General features: G+C 43.7%; 1 pseudogene; it reads left to right on the top strand.

Annotated features, from left to right (window-relative positions):
- LOC101411808 (sialic acid-binding Ig-like lectin 13) overlaps positions 1-19,139 on the top strand; it is a 36,536-nt pseudogene that overhangs the window by 13,686 nt on the left and 3,711 nt on the right.

Here is a 19,139-nt window from a genome sequence, read left to right as displayed (position 1 = left end):
CTACTCGGCTTTAAGAACAAATACACTACAAAGACACCTGATAACATGGATGAATCTTGAGAATCTTATGTTGAGTGAAGCAACCTAGGCATTGAAGGACAAATACTACATGACCTCAAGGATATGAAATAATTAAACCAGGCTGCCGCAGAGAGCTAGAGACTGGATGATAGGCTTAAAGGAAATTGGGGTTTAAAGGAATAGAGGAAGGATGTAAGCTGACACCTACATGGGTGAAATATATAATAAGATGGAGGCAAGTATTTGTACAAGGAAGGGATAAAATGGGGACATAGTGTTACCTTTGGGTGGGGCTTTGTGGGCTTGAGGGGTGCTATGGATGGGAGGATAGGTAATATTGCCCAAGAAATTGGAGGGTGCGTGGGGCACCATATGAACATAGGAGATTGTCAGGGATTTGTTTGAGAGTATAATGCTGAAAAAACTTTTTCAAAAACATAACAAAGAAGGTTACCTGTTTAAGATGCTTAAAGGGGATAATCTGACACAGGACAGGCTCCTAGGGAATATGTGAATGCTCATTTTGCCAGAGTGGGTTATATCATTGGATAGAGACCCATATAATGAGAGTGAAGGTATACCCACATCCTGGCAAGGACTGATGCCTGAAATAGAGGGAGTTGTATCTCTCAAGAGAAATGGTGGCTCCTAGTGCATTAGGGCAGTTGAGCATGTCAACCCCTCAACACTTTTGCAAGTATCTCTGAACATGGCCCTTCAAGCAATGAAGATTGATTGTCACTCTGGGCCCTAAGGGGAGAGGGAAAGAGGTATGAATAGATGGAACCAATGTAACTGTGTGGGCAATAGAAGAGTTCCACAAGAGTATGCAAGGATGGATATAAGACATGTAAAATTACACCAAAAATATATAGGGTCTGATAGGCTAAAATGTAAATCATAATGTAAAACATAAGATAACTAAAAATTTAGAAAATTGTATAGTCTAAAATATAAACCACAATGTAAACACAAACGATACCTTGTTTGAAAGCTGTTGTCTCAATATCTGTACATCAGGTTCAGTAAATATGGTATGAATAGGTAAAAAGATTATTGCTGTGGTAGGGAAAAGGTTTTATGTTGGATATGTGGGAGTACTGTATATTGTATATATGAATTACTCTGATCTAAAACTTTTGTGAAGATAAGCTTAATGATTAGAAAAAAGAAAGAAAAAGTTAGGATGTGGACAATGAGGAAAAGACGGAAGAGTTGCCTTGCCAATTATTTGCATACAGGGCAACACTTATTGCAGTGATGGAAGGCAAAACATCAAAAACAAAGCTTTTTTAAATTTTTTGATACCCCAATTTATTTTTACCTTAATTTTTCTAAATTAATATGTATTCTATATCTAATCTTTAAACTCATCACTATATTCCATTTTACTATTAATGGAATCTGGCAATATTTTGGGCTTCACTTTTGAAGAAGTTTGGATCACAGAGAGGTTTAACAATGGCAGGGGAGGAATACTGGTGTGGAATGTTATTGACAGGGGACACACGGTTGGCAGGGAGTTCTATAGGGCATATATCCAGGGCACATAAAAATGTTTGGATATTTTCATATCAATTTAATTGGATACAATTAAAAACAACAACTGAGGGAGTGCTGAGTTCCCAACCAGGGGAGCTCCATCACAGTCCCTAAAGGAACAGCAACAATCCTGCAAGTGCAATGGCAAAGACCAAAAAAGAATGAAAGCCCAACAATGAGCCCCTGATACTAATGACTATGCTTGTGAGCCTGTGCACCTGAAATAAGAACAAGACCTACAGCTACAGGGTGCCTAAGAGTTACCTCCTGAGAGCCTCTGTGTTGCTCAAATGTGGCCAGTCCTGAAGCCAAACTCAGCATGCAAATGCATTGCCTTCCCCCCAGCATGGGACATGATTCCCAGGAATGAGCCTCCCTGGTGTCGAGGGATTATTACCAAGTACCAACTGATGATGTAACTAGAAGATGACCTTGAATAAAAGGGTCAACTCAGACCAGCAGAATATCTCAATCTACATATAATACCAGGAGTATTTTTGACCTGAATCAAAAGGGGAAATGGAAAGGACAAATGAGTTTACATGGCTATGAGTCTCCAAAAAGAGCCGGGAGGTTATCAGAGGGGTTGCCCTTATGCACACCTCAGCAGAGTCCCAGAGACAGATAAAGTCAATACAACCCCAGGTATTGGTTCTTCTGAGGGCTACAGAGACCCACAGGTTCTATGGTCATGGCAGATGGAGTTCACTGCCATGTCAGTTGGCCCAACTTTGGAGTATCTGTTTCTGTGTGATGTAGCTGGACTCAGATGTGATCTTTGTCCACAAGCCTCTCCTGTTACTTTTACCGGAACTGTAGTCGGTGCTGGGGTTTAACGTATACCCTGGGGTTCTGAATCTCTGGACTGACCATGTGATAGCCAGGTCTTGGGCCTCAACAGACTTCAGCTCCTACACTCTGGTTTATTGGACTGACCCCACTCAGCTAACATGAAGGTGAAGGTCAAGCACCACACCAGGGAGCCAAGAATGCCTACAACTGAAAGCAAGACGATTGCATCTAGCATCCATGTGGAATCTAAGCCCCCTCTTGATATAGATGTAGAGTGGACACAACCATTCCAAGGTCCAAAGGATGGAGGAATAGAGTATGGATTAGTATGGACTTACTGATATTCTATTCATGAACTATTGTGATTATTAATCAAAGAAAATATGGCATTGGTGTGGAGAAAGTGGCCATGGTGGCTGCTGAGGGTAAGGAGTGGGAGGAAAAGATGAGATGTGGGCATTTTCAGGACTTGGAGTTGTCCTGGGTGGTGCTACAGGGACAGTTACCGGACATTGTATGTCCTCCCATGGCCCACTGGGTGGAATATGGGAGAGTGTGGGCTATGATATGGACCATTGACCATGAGGTGCAGTGGTGCTCAGAGATATATTCACCAAATGCTGTGAATGTCTCATGATGATGGAGGAGATTGTTGTTAAAGGGGGAGGAGTGGGATGAGGTGCTTGGGGGGTATATGGGGACATCATATTTTTTGAATGTAATATTAAAAAAATAAATAAAGACAAAAAAATAAAAATAAAAATAAATTTTAAAAAAGAGTGGGGAGCGCATTTGCTGCTGTGAATCTCATTATATTGTCCAGCAATGTAATAACTTTGTTGAAGTCCCTCTAAAGTGAAGAATAAAGGTGGCGGGAATAGAGGCCTCCCTATTTAGAATCCTTTCCTTTTTCTTTGTCCAAGACACTCACAAGACCCTAAAGAATCCCACCCCTGGCAGGACTGTCCATCCCATGGCTCTAGATGAGGCTGGGGCTCTCTGGGCCCAGGTGAGGAATGGCCAAGCTCCCTGGTGGAAAATGGTGAACAGAAGAGCCTCTTGACTGAGAGGACACGTGCAGCACCCACCCCGCTCCCACATTCCGGATGTCCTCGAGATCCCTGTGCACCATGACTAGAGACTGGGAGGCAGGATGTGTGGCTCTGTCCTTCCTGTCTTCCCCCTTGGTCAGGTCTCTGGGGTCTCTGGTCTTGGGGCATCCATCCCCTGTGAGCAGGGGGGACAAGCTCTGGTCACTTGAGCGCTGAAGTTCCTTTTCTGTGAATGCATTGGTTTTGTGCTCCTCAAGCTTCCGGAGTGTCCCCCGCCATCCCTCCCCTTTCACTTGCCTTCCTCTGCTCATCTCAAACAGCGGCAGCCCTGGGTCCCACTCCTCAGAGATGCTGCTGCTTCTGCCTCTGCTGTGGGCAGGTGAGTGCCCCTGGGGAGGGGGTCAGGGCCTGTTGGGCTGGAGCTGCGGCTGACCTGGTTTCCTCAGGGTTCCTGGCTCATGGTTCGAGATTCCAGCTGCAAGTGCAGAGGCTGGTGGAGGTGCAGGAGGTCCTGTGTGTCTTTGTGCCCTGCAAATGTCCCTCACCCTGAGATGGCTGGGCTGACTTCTACCCTGCCCCTGTTTCCAGATTGGACTGATACAGACCAGGATGCTCCATTGGCCACAAATGATCCACATCGAAAAATCCAGGGGGAGACCCAGTGCCAATTCTGCCTCCTCGGGGACCTCAGGACTGTCAACTGCTCCCTGGACATCAGAAACACACAGAGGGTGACACACGGGGACATACATCTTTAGGCTGGAGACAGGCAGACTGAAATGGGCCAAGGAGGGAACATGGGGGGAAGACTCTGGGACCCCTGCCCCTCTTCCTGTGAGGGCCCCAGGGGACAGGAGAGAGGGGCTGGCTGGGAGCAGACAGCTTGTCAGAGGCAGAGGCTGTGCCCAGGGGCACACTCAGGGTCCCCACCTCTAAGTCCCAGGCCTCTCTCTCTCCTCTCTAGCCCTGACAAAGACACCCGACATCCACATCCAGGGGACCCTAGAATCTGATCACCCCAGGAACATAACCTGCTCCGTGCCCTGGGCCTGTGAGTGGGGGATGCCCCCCACCTTCTCCTGGACTCCAGCCACCCTCACCGCCCTGGGCAGCACCTGTCTCTCTTCCATGCTCACCCTCACCCCACGGCCCCAGGACCATGGGGCCAGCCTCACCTCCCAGGTGGCCTTCCCTGGAGCTGGGGTGACAATGGAGAGGACTGTCCAGCTCAACATCTCCTGTGAGTGCTGGGCCAGGATGTCAGGTCCCTGCAGGTGGAGGGGCTGGGAAGACGCTGGGCCAGGGTTTGCCCAAGAGGAAGGGGCACCCTTTCCCCTTTTCGATGGCTCCCGGAAGACAGGCCCAAGGTCCAACTCACTTTCTGTCCCAGATGCTCCCCAGAAGTAGCACAGGTAGGAAAGGCTTCTCCGCTCCCAGGTGGACAGAGGTGGGGTTGCTTCCACCAGGCAAGGCCTTCGGGTGCAGAGCTGCAGCGAGAGGCCAGCGTGGAGTCAGATTGTGGGGGCCACCGGGGTCACCCACCCACCTCTCTGCCTGCAGTCAGTCTTCACTCACCACAAATTCCTTTTGCCAAGTCCAAAGGAAGATCCTTTTGCTTCTTTTCTGATGTATTACTTTGTCCTGCTTCCAGATATTTTTATTTCTATAATAGACTTTGTTTTCTAGAGCACATGTAGGATTACAGAAAATTACCCGTAACGTATTAAATACCCATTTTACTTCTGTCCCAGCTTTTCCCTATTTACAACATGTCTTATTAGTGCAGAATATTTGTTACATTGATGAACCAATTTTAGTACAGTGATATTATTAACTGAAATCTAGGGTTTAAATTAGGTTCACGCTGTTGTGCAGTTCTGTGGTGTTTCATTTTTAATTATGGTCACATCTGTACAACCTGAAGGTTCCATCTGAGCCCCTTCAAGTGTGTGACTTAGTGCTGTCCCTGCACTCACAGTACTGTGTTGCCCTCACTACCCTCCACTTAGCAAAGCTCTACCCTCACTCCAACTCTCTTAGGTTTCCCTCAGCCTCGAACTGCATTTACTCACCACACTCCAACCAGGTAAACTACCTGCACCTCTCCTGAAGGCCCAGGACACTAGCGGCCCCCTTGCAGGCTGGCACTGCCCAGGAAAAGAAGAGAGAGCTGCCCAGAGCCTGGCCAGGAGGAGGGCAGGAGCTCAGCCTCCCTTGACCTGCTCACTCTCCTTCTGTCTCTGTTTCTCTCTCCTAAAGCCCTCAAAGTCCTGAGAAATGTCGCATTCCTTCCTGTCCTGGAGGGCCAGGCTCTCCAGCTGCTTTGTGATGCTGACAGCAACCCTCCTGCACAGCAGAGTTGGTTCAGGGGACAGACCTACATGGCTTCCCTGTCTCCAAATCGGGTGTCCTGGAGCTGCCCCGAGTAGGGAGTGGTGAAGCAGGAGAGCTCACCTGCCGAGCTCAGCACCCACTGATCTCTTTGCACTTCTCTCGATCAACCTCTCTGTGCTCTGTGAGTGGGGAGCTCTGAGGTCAGGACTCCATGGTATTAGAAAAACAACAGCCTCCTTGCTGAGTCCTCTCTTAACTTCCTATAGACCCTCCTGCTCCCAGAAGGATGGAGCTCTGCACTGCAGCTGCTCTGCCCCACCTCAGCAGCCCCTTCCCTACATTAGGGGGAAACACCTTTTCCAGTTCAGTCAAGCAGGCCCTGAGCCAACAGCCCCTGAGCCTCAGTGGAGGTGGTAGGAAACAGTTGGAAAGTGTTCCACTACGGCCCCAGACTCAGTTCTGAGGCCTAAATGTCCATGGAGCTGACAGTTTCACTGTCATGTTTCAGTCAGGTCAGGGGTCTGCTGGGGGTGATGCTTAGTCCCTGGAGAGATGGAGCCCAGAGATGGGTCCCAGGGCTGGGGCCCTGTGATTGGGGCTGTGGTGGTCAGGTTCAGGGCTACAGGGAAAAGGGAGCCACGTGAGCTCATCTTGGAAGGGATTTGGGCCCACAAAGGCAGGGCGGGAATGGGCAGCTGGTGGCAGGTGCCCATGCATTTGGACTGGGGTTTACTGGAATGCCCACTGTCCCCAGTGGAACAAGGGCCCAGGGCAGTAGGTGTTGTGGATGCTGTCTGGGGTGCTCGTGTGATGGTCTTGCTCTCCATCTACCTTTGCCTCTTGTTGAGGTGAGAGTGGGTCCTGGGTGGAGGGAGGGCATGGGGCAGGTTGGGGCACAGGTTCCAGCATGTCACAGCCTCTGACCTGGAGGAAACTGGAAAGCCTGGGGAAGAAGATGGGAAGGAGGTTCAGTGCTAGCACAATCAGTGCCAGGTGGACCAGCCATGGTGTCTGGGGCTAGGGGGATCCCTGGAACCTGGACTCACCCCTGCCATGCTCAGGCCAACTGGTCAACCTTGTCACCTCAAGCTGATGACCTGCAGGAGGAAAGCAGCTCAGATGGCAGGAGGTATGAAGGATGGGAACCCAGTCAATGGTTCCAGCTCCCAGGTGAGTGGTGGGGACGCCTCCCCTTCATCACGGTCACTCACAGGGGCTTTTGATTTCCCTGGTCATGCCCAGTACTTGGCATTCTCCACCCATGAGTCCCACATCTGGAGGACTTGGAGTCCTTCTCAGACTGGGCCCTGCTTGAACCTCCTGGGCACCTTGTCGTCCCTCTCCTGGATGCTTGACCCACCTCACTTTCTTGCCCTATCATTCAGATGTAGTTATATTCTTGTCTCTCCATGGCATGGACAGCTCTCCTTGAACCCGTTGTTGGAGGAGAGTCAAATGCTTTGTCAGGTGTGTCATGTCCTGGATGACAGTCCTGCTCCTCTCCAGCCCATTCCTCCCCTCCATGTTCAGGATCTGCTCTGGACTCCTTGTTCTCATTTGTCCCTAAAAGACCTGGTTCTGCTCTGTGTAACTCTCTTCTGGATTTGCCACTGAGTACCCTGGTCCACTGGTAAAAAACATGCCCATCCTTTAAGACATTAAGTAAATGCTACCCATTCCCTGTGACACCCCCAAAGGGTGGTTGTCACTCCCCTCTCTGTGTCCCTCTAAGCCCAGTGTCTGTCCCCATCCTCTGTGTTCACCAGATCAGAACTGCAGATCCAGGCCTGAATCTCATGCTATGGTCTCACAAGAGCAAGGGCCAGGTTGATACAGGACACAGCTCTCTTCCCTCACTGACCCTGTCCCTGTCCTCTCCTAGGAACATGTGGCCATTTAATTCACCTCAGGTCCATTAAATGAGCACCAGTGTTTGCTCTCTTCATGGCCCTATTCTGTTTTATTTCTCCATTTATTTATTTATAATGGAGTATAAAACCATGAATACTGACAATAACGTCCATGAACGTTGTGCTTATTTCTGATCTCTCTATGTTCATCCAAAATAACTTCCATATTTATATTCTCTTTATCACTCCTTGGCTTTTTGGGCTGTAGCTCATATCATTCTGCCTAAACAATATATTCATTGCATTAGCTAATTTAGTGACTTTCTAACAAGGATGTTAGGCCAAATGTACTCTTAGGAGTCTTGCTTTTCCACTGAAACTTACCTGATGATTCATCCCTGTTGTCATGTGTAGCTGTAGTTTATTAATTTCTACTGCCATTAATAATATAGCAGTTGGATATTACAAACTGCTTGCTTTGTAATTCATGTTAACGTTATTTAGATTGATTCCAGGAGAGCTGTCCTGAGCATTCTTATTTATCTCTCATTGTGTTCATTGCAGAGGTTTCTCTGGGGCATATACCTAAGAGGAAATTATGAGCCACAGTGTGTGAATGTCTTTACAGGTGTCTTGGTTTACAGGCTGACAAATACCACAGAATGGGCTGGCTTAAATGATTGAAATTGATTGGCTCGTGGTTTTGAGGCTAGGAGAAGTAGAAAACTGAGGCACCAACAAGGTGATGCTTTCTACTCAGTCTGTGGTGTTCTGGGGCTGGCTTGCCCCTTGGCTTATGTCCCTGCCTCATGGTACATGGTGATGTCCTCTCCTTCCTCCTGAGGTTCCATTGATTTCCAGCTTTGGCTTTTCCCTGTGGTTTTCTCTGTCTGTTTCTGAATTTCTTCTGCCTCTAAAGGACCCCAGTCAGCTGGATAAAGACCCAACCTCATCCAAATGGTTCAAATCTTAACTAAAAAGAACCGCTAAAGGTCCTATTTGCAGTGGGTTCATCAAATAAGATTGTGGAGTAAGATTACGAACATGTCTAAATTGGGTTGCGAAGTTAAACCTACCACAGAAGGTAAAGCCCAGTGGTTTTTCAAAACGGTGTACCAATGTACCTGCCTGCCAGCCTTGTCACAGAGATTCTGATGATTCATATCCTCTTCAGCACTTGGCTTTTTAACACTTCTGAATTTTTACCAGTACAATCATGATAGCACAGTCTTATTTCAGCCTTGATTTACTTTTTCTTGACTACTAGTTGCCATGCATACATTGATGCTTTCATTGACTATGTGCATCCCTCTTGTATGAATCATGTCCTCCCCATTGACCAATTTTTTCTATTGGGAATTTGTCCTTTCCTATCTGATCTGTAGGAGAACATTATATACATTCAATACCAAATTATGTTAGTTATATATATTGTAAATAACTTCTTTCAATGCGTAGTTTGTTATTTCATGTTTCTTAAGTAGGCTTTTGCTGAACATGTCTTTAATTTTTATATAGTCACATTAATTAAGCTTTTTTAGACAGTGATTTTTGTACCTTGTTAAAGAAAATATATCCTGCTCCAGGAGCAGAAATATATACAGCTATATTTTCTATGGAAAGCTTAAAATTTTTGCTTTTGACATGCAGGTCATTTACATCTTAATCATTCAAGAGCTGAGACTTGTGTATTGTGTGAGTAGGGAATCTGTTCCCATGATTTCTGTGTGGAAGACCATTTTTCCCTCCACCCTTTACAGGATAATCCCTATTATAAGTTTGGGGAAAAATGGATTGTGGCTTAGGACCATGATTTTCAAATCATTATACCTAGACTCAAATGCATCTTTATTAATCAAAATAGGAACCATTACAATCAACACATTTTTGACAATGAAAAGTAAGTTTGCTTATTCCTGTGGCATAAAAAGACCCATGCTTTCGGATTCAACAAACTCTTGGAAATCATTTTCTGCATTCTGCTGGTTGTAGAGGTATTTTCCCTGCAAAAATTGTTGAAATGCTTGAAGAAGTGGTAGTTGGTTGGTGAGAGCTCAGGTGAATATGGTGGATGTGGCTAAACTTAGCAGTTCTCTTCATTAAACTTTTGAAGCATTGGTTGGGCAATGGGTGGCCAGATGTTGTAGTGGAGAAGAATTGGGCCCTTTCTGTTGACTATTGGCATCAGCAGGTGTTGCAGTATATGGTGAATGTCATCGTTTTGCTGAGCATACTTTTCAGATGTACTGGTTGCTCTGGATTCAGAAAGCTGTAGTGGATTAGACTGGAAGCAGACCACCAAACAGTGACCAGGACTTTTTTTTGGTGCAAGTTTGGCTTGTGAAGTGCTTTGGATCTTCTTTTTGGTCCAACCACTGAGCAGCTCATCACCAGTTATAGTATAAAATCCACATTTTTTCACACATCATAGGATGATGGAGAAATGATCCATTGTTGCGCAGAATATGAGAAGCTGACACTTAAAAATGAGGTTTTATTTATATATTTTAGTCAGCTCATGGGGCACCCACTTATGGAGCTTTTTCACCTTTCCAATTTTCTTCGAAAGCTGAATGACTGTAGAAAGGTCAACATTGAGTTCCTTAGCAACTTAGCAACTTTCGTGTAGTTTAGGAGGATCAGCTTCAAGGATTGGTCTCATTTGGTCATTGTCACATCTAATGGATGGTCAATATCTTCCTCATCTTCAGGGCTCTCATCTCTTTTGCATAACTTCTTGAAGCACCACTGCACTGCACGTTCGTTAGCAGTGCCTGCCAAAATGGTTACTGATGCTGCGAGTTGTCTCTGCTACTTTATGACCAAATTTGAACTCAAGAAAGAAAATTGCTCAAATTTACCTTTAGTCTAACAATATTTCCACAGTCTAAAATAAATATAAAATAAGAGCAAGTATTAAGTCTTTAGCAAAAACACTTAAGGTGAGAAATACACATTAAAATGATGTATAACATGTCCACATTTATTTAAGAATGTATGCCAACATCAAATGGCAAATTTCAAGAATGCAAAATCACAACTACTTTTGCAACAACCTAATACTTACACAGATTGGCCATGACAATATTTTTTGGATAATATTTCCTCAGCATACTATTTTAGCTCTAGCCACAAATTATAATGTACATTTTCATCACCATATTGTTCTAACATTTAAAAATTCATAGTAATATTTCTTCAATTTACCAGTTATCTGGTATACTTCTTTAAATTTCCAAGTGTAGGGTTTTTTTTTGTCTTTTTGTCATTAATTTTAACTGAACTGAATATTTCTCAGAGGAAGTGAATTATGTGATACTTATTATTTGACATTCTGTGGCCTAATATGTGATCAATTTGTGTAACTGTTTCATGGAGCTTGAGAGGAATGTTTTTAATTTATGGCTGAATGATTAAGAATGCAGAGCTTAAATCTTCCACATCTCTGCTGGTTTTTGCCTAGTTAACCTAAGGATAATTGAAAGATATGTGCTGAAATCTTCTATCATGTTGACATAGTTATCAATTTCTTCCCCCAGCTCTCTTAATTTCACTTTATTCATCCCATCTCTCCCTTATGCTTCCATTTGACTTAAAGTGTATTTAGTGGGGTTTTGGGATGGCTCTACCAGCTTGCTTTTGGGTAGGAATAGCCTGAGGTACCTTTCCCCCATCCTTTTACTTTCTACTTTTCCTTATACTTCTTTCTCTGCTTATTTCTCATACAGATCCACAAGTTGATCTTACAACTCTTTAATTTCTTTTTCAGTTTTATGTTCTGCCATTTCCCTCAACTACTATGTTCTGTACTTCAGCTATTATTATTTCTCGTGTATCACATCATTCATATAAGGGTCATAATTTCTTATTCTTCTCTCACTTTCCTAGTATCATTATTTATCTTTAGCCTTTTCTCATCTGTCCCAGGTTATAGGCTCCACTGCATCCTTGAATACACACACACACCAGTTTAAAACACTTTCATTTGCCAGAGATTTCCCACATATTTTTATTTATTTATTTTATTTTCCTCATACCATAATTCCCTATATGGTTTCCCCTTGGTTGATCTTTGGGAATGTGACCATTTGTGTACACTGAGCCCTACCTTGTCAGGAATCGTGATAGATCTTTTCCATTATTTTACTTCAGATTTCCAGCACACATGTTGTGTTTTGTGAATGTCTCTTTTAGTCATTTTAGTATAGTATCATGGTAAAGCATGGACTTTGGAGGGAGAAGGCTGCTTTCCACTCCTGCATTTCCCTTCTGACAAGCTTTGTGTCCTTGGCCTAAGGAGGAACTCACTGTAACCTGTATTTCTCTTCTCTACTATGGGATGTTTGTACCTTGGTGTTTTTAAAACAGTGCCTGGCATGGATGAGCACAGAAGTCATTATTGCTAATTAGTATCATTCTCCCTCTAGCAAGTAAGTCCCAAGGACAGTTTATTGCTACGTTGTTTCAATTTCTGTTGTGTTCCAGAGCTTAGAGGAATGCCTATCTCATAACTCATAGTACATGGTCAATAAATATTCCTGGAGTGAATAAATGAATAACCTAACTGATGGATCCCACAATCTAATAAAATCAATGTCTCTAGTTTGATTGGTGAGGATAATCCATGGGCAAAACTTTCTCATGATTATTACAGGTACTTTTCCTTCTTTTCCATGTCTTGGCTGCAGCAGATTTGCACAGTTGATTTATTTTCATGTTACTTTGGCTTAGCATGTCCAGCCTCCTTCCTGTCTTCTATGTGCTCTGCTACAGTGGAGCCCTTTCCTCCCAATCTGAAAACTCTATGTTATTGCTCTGAGCTCCCATTAGAGGCATTCTATTCCATATTTTATAGCTGGGGGTGCCGTGAGTTGGGCAGAGGAGAAGCACATCTGGCTGCCTTCTCTGCTGAGGGCCTGTTCTCTGCTCTGTCTTCTAGCACCTGTCCAGGAACCAGCTGTGCCACCCCTGCCCCTCCTTTATATTTCAAAATATCTTCTTCCACGAATGTAGAACTTTTAGTAGATTCATTTTCTATGTGTTTAGGAAATGCCATAAGCTTCAGGACATCAGGCACGGTATCCACCCTCTTCATTGCTCTGCAGCCAGACCCAGCACTCTGCCTGGACATTGATAAGAGGGAGGCTCCAAAGTCAGGTTCTGGGTCTTGGCTCCAGGGGCCTTTATATAGATGTGCATTTTCACACAATATACACAGCCTTTCTTAGTCTCAGTTTCCTATTTGTAAGATGAATGTGGTAATACTGTTCCCCTCCCAGGGTTAGTTAAGAACCAACTGTGATTAGTATAAGCATTCATCGAGGCTGCCTCCTCATGCCACTGAATCACCAGTCAGAGAAGTGATTTACTGTCCTGGCTGGGGTGGTTGATCCTGCTGTGGAGGGGAAAGAGGACTGCAGCCTGGCAATGAGGTAAGAAGAGCTTGCCTGAAGTACAGGAGCTCCCTGAGAGTGACTCCTAGTGCCGCCCTGGCCTGGGACTAAAGTCAGTGGAAACTGCAACCCCCCTGCCTCCCAGCAAGGGCTAACAATGGCCCAGAAACTTCAGCAATGAAGGCCTGACTCACCCACCAGGGAAAGAACCATAGCCAGGTGAGATGCTTGCTCAAGGGAGAGGGCACCTGGAATGGGTCATTGAAGAAGGTAGTGAAAACCATGAACTATGTGGCTAGCTTCAGAAACTAGGACTGTCATGGTTATGAGTATTTCTTCCTTGTTTTTTATGAATATGTTTGTATATGTACATAAAGCAACTATCTTTTTTCTTCCCTATCTTTTCCCCTTATATGACATAAATGATGTTAGTTTATGTATTTATTTTGAGGTACCAGGCCTGGCAATTAAACTTGGGACCTCATATGTGGGAAGCTGGCCCTCAATCACTGAGCCACATCCACTCCCCTGTATTGGATTTGTTTTTTCTGCTTTTGTTTTTTGTTTTTGGGTTTCTTTGCTTGTTTGTTTTTGCTTATAGGAGGCACCAGGATGGGAAACGGTCTTGGCCCAGTGGTTAGGGCGTCCGACTACCACATGGGAGGTCCGTGGTTCAAACCCCGGGCCTCCTTGACCTGTGTGGAGCTGGCCCATGCGCAGTGCTGATGCACGCAAGGAGTGCCGCGCCACGCAGGGGTGTCCCCCGCGTAGGGGAGCCCCACGTGCAAGGAGTGCACTGGTAAGGAGAGCTGCCCAGCGCAAAAGAAAGTGCAGCCTGCCCAGGAATGGCACCGCCCACACTTCCTGAGCTGCTGACGACAACAGAAGAGGACAAAGAAACAAGACGCAGCAAATAGACACAGAGAACAGACAACCGCGGGAGGGGGGGAGTTAAATAAATAAATAAATCTTTAAAAAAAAAAAAAAAAGGAGGCACCAGGAGTCAAACTCAGGATCTCCCATGTATTAAGCAGGGGCTCAACTGCTGGAGCCACATCCAGACTTGTGTGTTAATTTTTTGTTGAAGTATTTAAGTTATAGGATATCAAGTTAAAGAGTAAATGTTACCCAAGGACTTGCACCCTATTCTGGAGAGAGTCAGTGCATTTTCAGTTGTACACGGGTCAGTTCAGTATTGTTAGGTGAAAAATATGAGTATTATCAAATATTTTTGAATGAACAAGTGGGTAAGTGATAAAAGTCCCATCAGTCCTAACCCCTCTCTGTCCTTGGCTGCCTTCTCCAAGTTCTCTTTACCTTGCTCTAAATCCTTCTCTTTCTTCCACTCAGAGGCACCAGCACCAGCTCTGCAGAAGCAGCCCTTCTGACCACACAGCCCCTGTTGAGGCTGAACCCACCCCAGGAGAAGGACAGGAGCTCCATTATTCTGTCATCAGATTTCACAAGCTGAAGCCTGAGGAACTGATGTCAACAACCCTGAGTATGCAGAGACCAGACCCACGTGAAAAATCATCGAAAGTCACAGCCTTGCCTGGAGAGAACAATGTGTTCTCTGGCTCAAAGTCTTTAAAAATCAATGCCTTCACCTTTCTATTCAAGGCTCTACATGACTGTGGTCCATGCAAGTATCTCCAACTTCATTTCTCACCCATCACCTGTATTCCACATCTATTCAACAATTTCCTCTTAGGTGCCCTTGCCTCCATTTTCTTCAGTGAAACTCCCTAAAACCTGTGAAAATCAATGGCCAAGGGAATTACTTGAGATGTGCCCAGAAAATGACAGTTTATATTTATAGAGCACAGTTAGACTGATGACTGATTTTATCAGGAGCAGTGTTAGAAGCCTGAGTGCAATGGAATGATATTTTTGATATCTGTAAAGAGGCAAGTTAGTTTAGAAATCATTCTCAGTGAAAACAGGTTTTATATCAGAGGATAAAGAAAGATATTTTAAGACAAAAAATGTGAAAATTGGGAAGTGGATATGCCTCAAGCATTTGGACACATGTCTCACACGTGGGAGATCTTGGGTTTTATTTCCAGTGCCTCTTAGAAAAGATGAGCAGACATTGAGTAGATTCAAGAAGCAGAGACAATGAGTAGTCATCTCATGAGCAGGGGGAAATGTGGGAGTTCATAACCAAGACTCTTCAAAAGAAATTCTAAAGGATATAATTCAGGCATTAGGAACATGATTCCATCCGGAAGCCTTCAGAGGCAAAAAGGAATGAAAACCTTAAGAAATCAGCAAATATGTGAGCAAAAAACACAAACATTTCTGGTAAACAATAACGATAGTTGTAGATGGTGTATATAAATTATAACGTTGAATTACCAGACTGCAATCAGATATAATTCAGGAGGGAGCAAATAGAATTTATATTGTTCATAAACAATAGTGCACTGCACCTCCAGGAGTAGGTGTTGAAGGGGTCTGCTCCACCTGTCCCCGTGCCTTACTGGTACTTTCTGGACCAGCTGAAGCCAAGGTCATGGACACAATTTAATTGATGATGGGCAGCTGCTCCACATTCCCAACTCCAGCTTGGTGGGTCATCTGGCACCTCATTCCTAATGTGTGGTCCATATCATATATTCATTTGATAGCCTATGGTCATTCATTCAGTCTCTGCCAGGGCCCAGTAATATGTCAGAAATTTTTTTTCAAAAGGTTTGCCATGTTCTAAAAAAGAGAGCATAGCTTTGCAACAAAAACCCCAGAGGCTCACTAGACAATGCACGCAGCATTTCTAATGTCACAGATACCTCAAGTAGAATTTGATCTTCTGAGGTCTAACCCCAAAGTTGTAAAGCTTCTTGCTTTAAAGGCTGGACTTGCTGCATGACCTTCCCTTGCTCTGCAACCAACACAAACAGGAAGCCTTGAGGGTTACCTGATAAAGGGTTTCGAGCCACATATCAAGTAGAGTATCTCTTGCTTCTAAAATACCAAGATGCCTACCAAACAAGGGCCTCTTGATAGGATTAGGTGATTGTCACTTCATCCTTGCATCTCTTTACAGTCAATGTGTCCGCCTTGTCTCTAGGGCTTCAGTGTTGCCTTCAGCATTTGCCACTCTAGCATCCCATCATCCCTGTTAAAATCAGAGCTCCATGGCAATTGCACTATTTCAATCTGTCTTCCCCAGCCTGAACACGACAGCCCCCATGGAGCTTTATACAGATACTAGTGAACTCTTTACTAATGTATCACTCCAGGGAAAGTAGCAGTGGGAATGGATGTGCAGGTTACACACAATAGATCCATTCCAACATTTTTATCTCCCATAAACTTTGGTATAATTTTCTCTGTGTTATACCAAGAATGTTCTGGTATCAACCTCATTACTGAGTTCATGTTCTTTGTGTCCATGTGTATCATACTGTGTCAATCAAACACATCAGTGAATGCTGATACATTTGAGGGCTTCATTAACTCAATTATATCCATCTTCATTCATTAAGAACCCAAATTAATACATTTGGCTCATTCCAGTGTGATATTTGATATTCCTTGGTTTCACATCCTCAGATTTCATTTTCACATATAATCCAGATTTTTGCCCATATAAATCAACAAATCTTACAATTCTTTTAGAGTTTAGAATCTCTTCAGGGTTGATATAATTGTTTATCCTGGTAGAAGAGGCTGACATTTGCTTCTTGGTTTAGAGGGAATAAGGAGTGATTGGGATGGTTTCCATGAGGGATCAAATCACCTTCCTCTTAGGCAATGGCCTCAAGTGGAATTATTATAGGACCTTCAAGCAAGAAAAACTAATCTATTTAGACCTAGGAAAGCAGGCTAGCTTCTCTGACAGAGAAGCTCAAAAGTACTTGGGAGTGCCAAAGAAGGAACACAAATAGCAAAAAATAAATAATATATATATTTGTATATACATACACACACACACTCACACACACATGAAGAAATGCTCAACATCACTAATGATTAGAGAAATGTAAATCAAAACTATGAGATGTCATTTCACAAGTATCAGAATGGCCACTATGAAAAAGACAAAGAACTACAAGTGTTGGAGAGGATGTGGAGAGACAGGAACACAAGTTCACTGTTGGTGGGAATGCAGAATGGTACTGCCTGGTTGGCAGTTCCTAAAGAAGTTGAATATATACATTGCCACCTGACCCTGCAATACCACTAGTGGGTATATACCCAGAAAAATTGAGAGCAGTGTCAGTGTGCACACTGATGTTCATAGTAGTGTTATTCACTATTGCCAAAAGTTGGAAACAATTCAGTTTTAATCAACCGATGAATGGATAAACAAACCTTGGTCTATTACATGATGGCATATTAAGCCGCTGTAAGGAGAAATGAAGTCATAAAACATATGACAACCTGAACCAGAAAGACATATGTTGAGCAAAGCAAAAGCAAGCCAGACACAAAAGAACAAATACTGTATGATTTAGTTAGTATGACCAAAGATATTGTTTAAAATATTGTATGATTCTAAAGAATTTTTATATATATCCAGTACATTTAACTGAGAAATGTATGTATTTATTTAACAGTGTTTTGTACTTATTTTTAAATTGTTTGTATTTTCAATTATTAAATGTACAAAATAAAATTTAAAATAAAATACTTGGGGTTGGTGGGTGGAGTTCAAGATTCTCAGCTTAATGCAAAACCAGCCATTCATTTCCTTTCCAAGTCTCAGCCTCTTCAGCTTTTCCAATCACTCCTACATGTCATATACAGGACGCAGGAAAATCAAGGTTTCAAGTTATACCAAAATTCCTCAACCAATGCAATTAAATTTTGGGTCTGACTTTCTGAATTTTCACCTACAGTCAAATGGGAAGGGATAATTTTGGAGCCACAGTACAGTTTGTCATCTCTGACAATGATCTGACCTAAGAGGTAAGCCCTGACTGGGAGCTGGCTTCTGGTCAGTTTCCCAGTGCATCAAGAAGCAAAGCGTCCAGTACCCGGTCTTTGTGGTCAATAGTGTCACCACAGCAGCGAGCAGCAGTAGCCGCTGGTCCTGCAAGGCACGAACTCTGGAGGCTCTTCATCACAATCAACCACAAGAGATGATTTTATGACCATGATGCCATTGCATATAGACTTTGACCCATCTAAGGAAGAAACAACAAGAAAGTTTTCCAAGCTTTTTCAGTGGATAGGGACACACACTCCCATTTGGTGGAGCCAAATATGAAACTGATACCATAACCTGACCAGAACATTCCAGGAAAATAAAATTGAAGACCAATATTCATCATGAACATGGAAAAATACTTACCAAAAATTTAAGCATAGGAAATGACCCAGAAAAAAATTATTCCTCAATAAGAGAACTCATGGAACAAGACTGAAAAATGTTCAAGCTTTAAGTAATTCCAATTTTACATGGACTCTTCAGATATGTGAAATCAGGAGAAAAGACATCCTGCAATGATGCATGGGCGTGCAGTGATTTTCCGCAAGTCACTGTCCTCTCTGAAGCTTGTTGCATCTTTCTGCAAAGGAAGGAAGTGGGAATGGCTAGTCACCAAGGACCTCTCTGTTAATCTGTGGGTCTGAACTTCTGTGGCTCTCCCTGTCCACTCCCCCTGTAGCTTGTTGGAGCATCCACATTTTTTTCCCATGTATTTTTTTCTTTAGCCTGAGGGGTCCTGGGAACCAAACATCCCCAGTGTGTGGTGCAGCACTTTCAATTCAAGAGATGTTCCTGACATTTTTCCAAAGCAGACATACAAATGATCAATAAGCTTAAGAAAAGATGCTCAATGCCATTTAACATTTGGGACATGAATATCAAAACCACAATGAGACACCATTTCATACCCACTCGATACTACTATCTAAAAAACGGGAAATAGCAAGTGCTGGAGTGGATGCTGAAAAATCGAAACTCTAGAGAGTTGTTGTGGCAATGTAAAGTGGAGCAGACACCATGGAAAGCAATGTGTGAGTTCCTCAGAAAGTTTAATATAAAAATCCAACATGATCCAGCAATTCTGACTTCTAGGTACATAGGCCAATCTTCCGTACATCCAAGCAGATGGTCTCTCCCTGATCACAGTCTTCCCCGTTGACCCCAAACAAAGCCCCAGCCCCATAGCTCATCAGTAGTGATGCCTCCTTGGCCTCCCTCC

This window comes from Dasypus novemcinctus, chromosome 18, assembly GCF_030445035.2.
Source record: "Dasypus novemcinctus isolate mDasNov1 chromosome 18, mDasNov1.1.hap2, whole genome shotgun sequence".
Lineage (NCBI taxonomy): Eukaryota > Metazoa > Chordata > Mammalia > Cingulata > Dasypodidae > Dasypus > Dasypus novemcinctus.
Note: the sequence above shows the minus strand (reverse complement) of the source record. Positions and strands in the feature narration are given on the sequence as shown.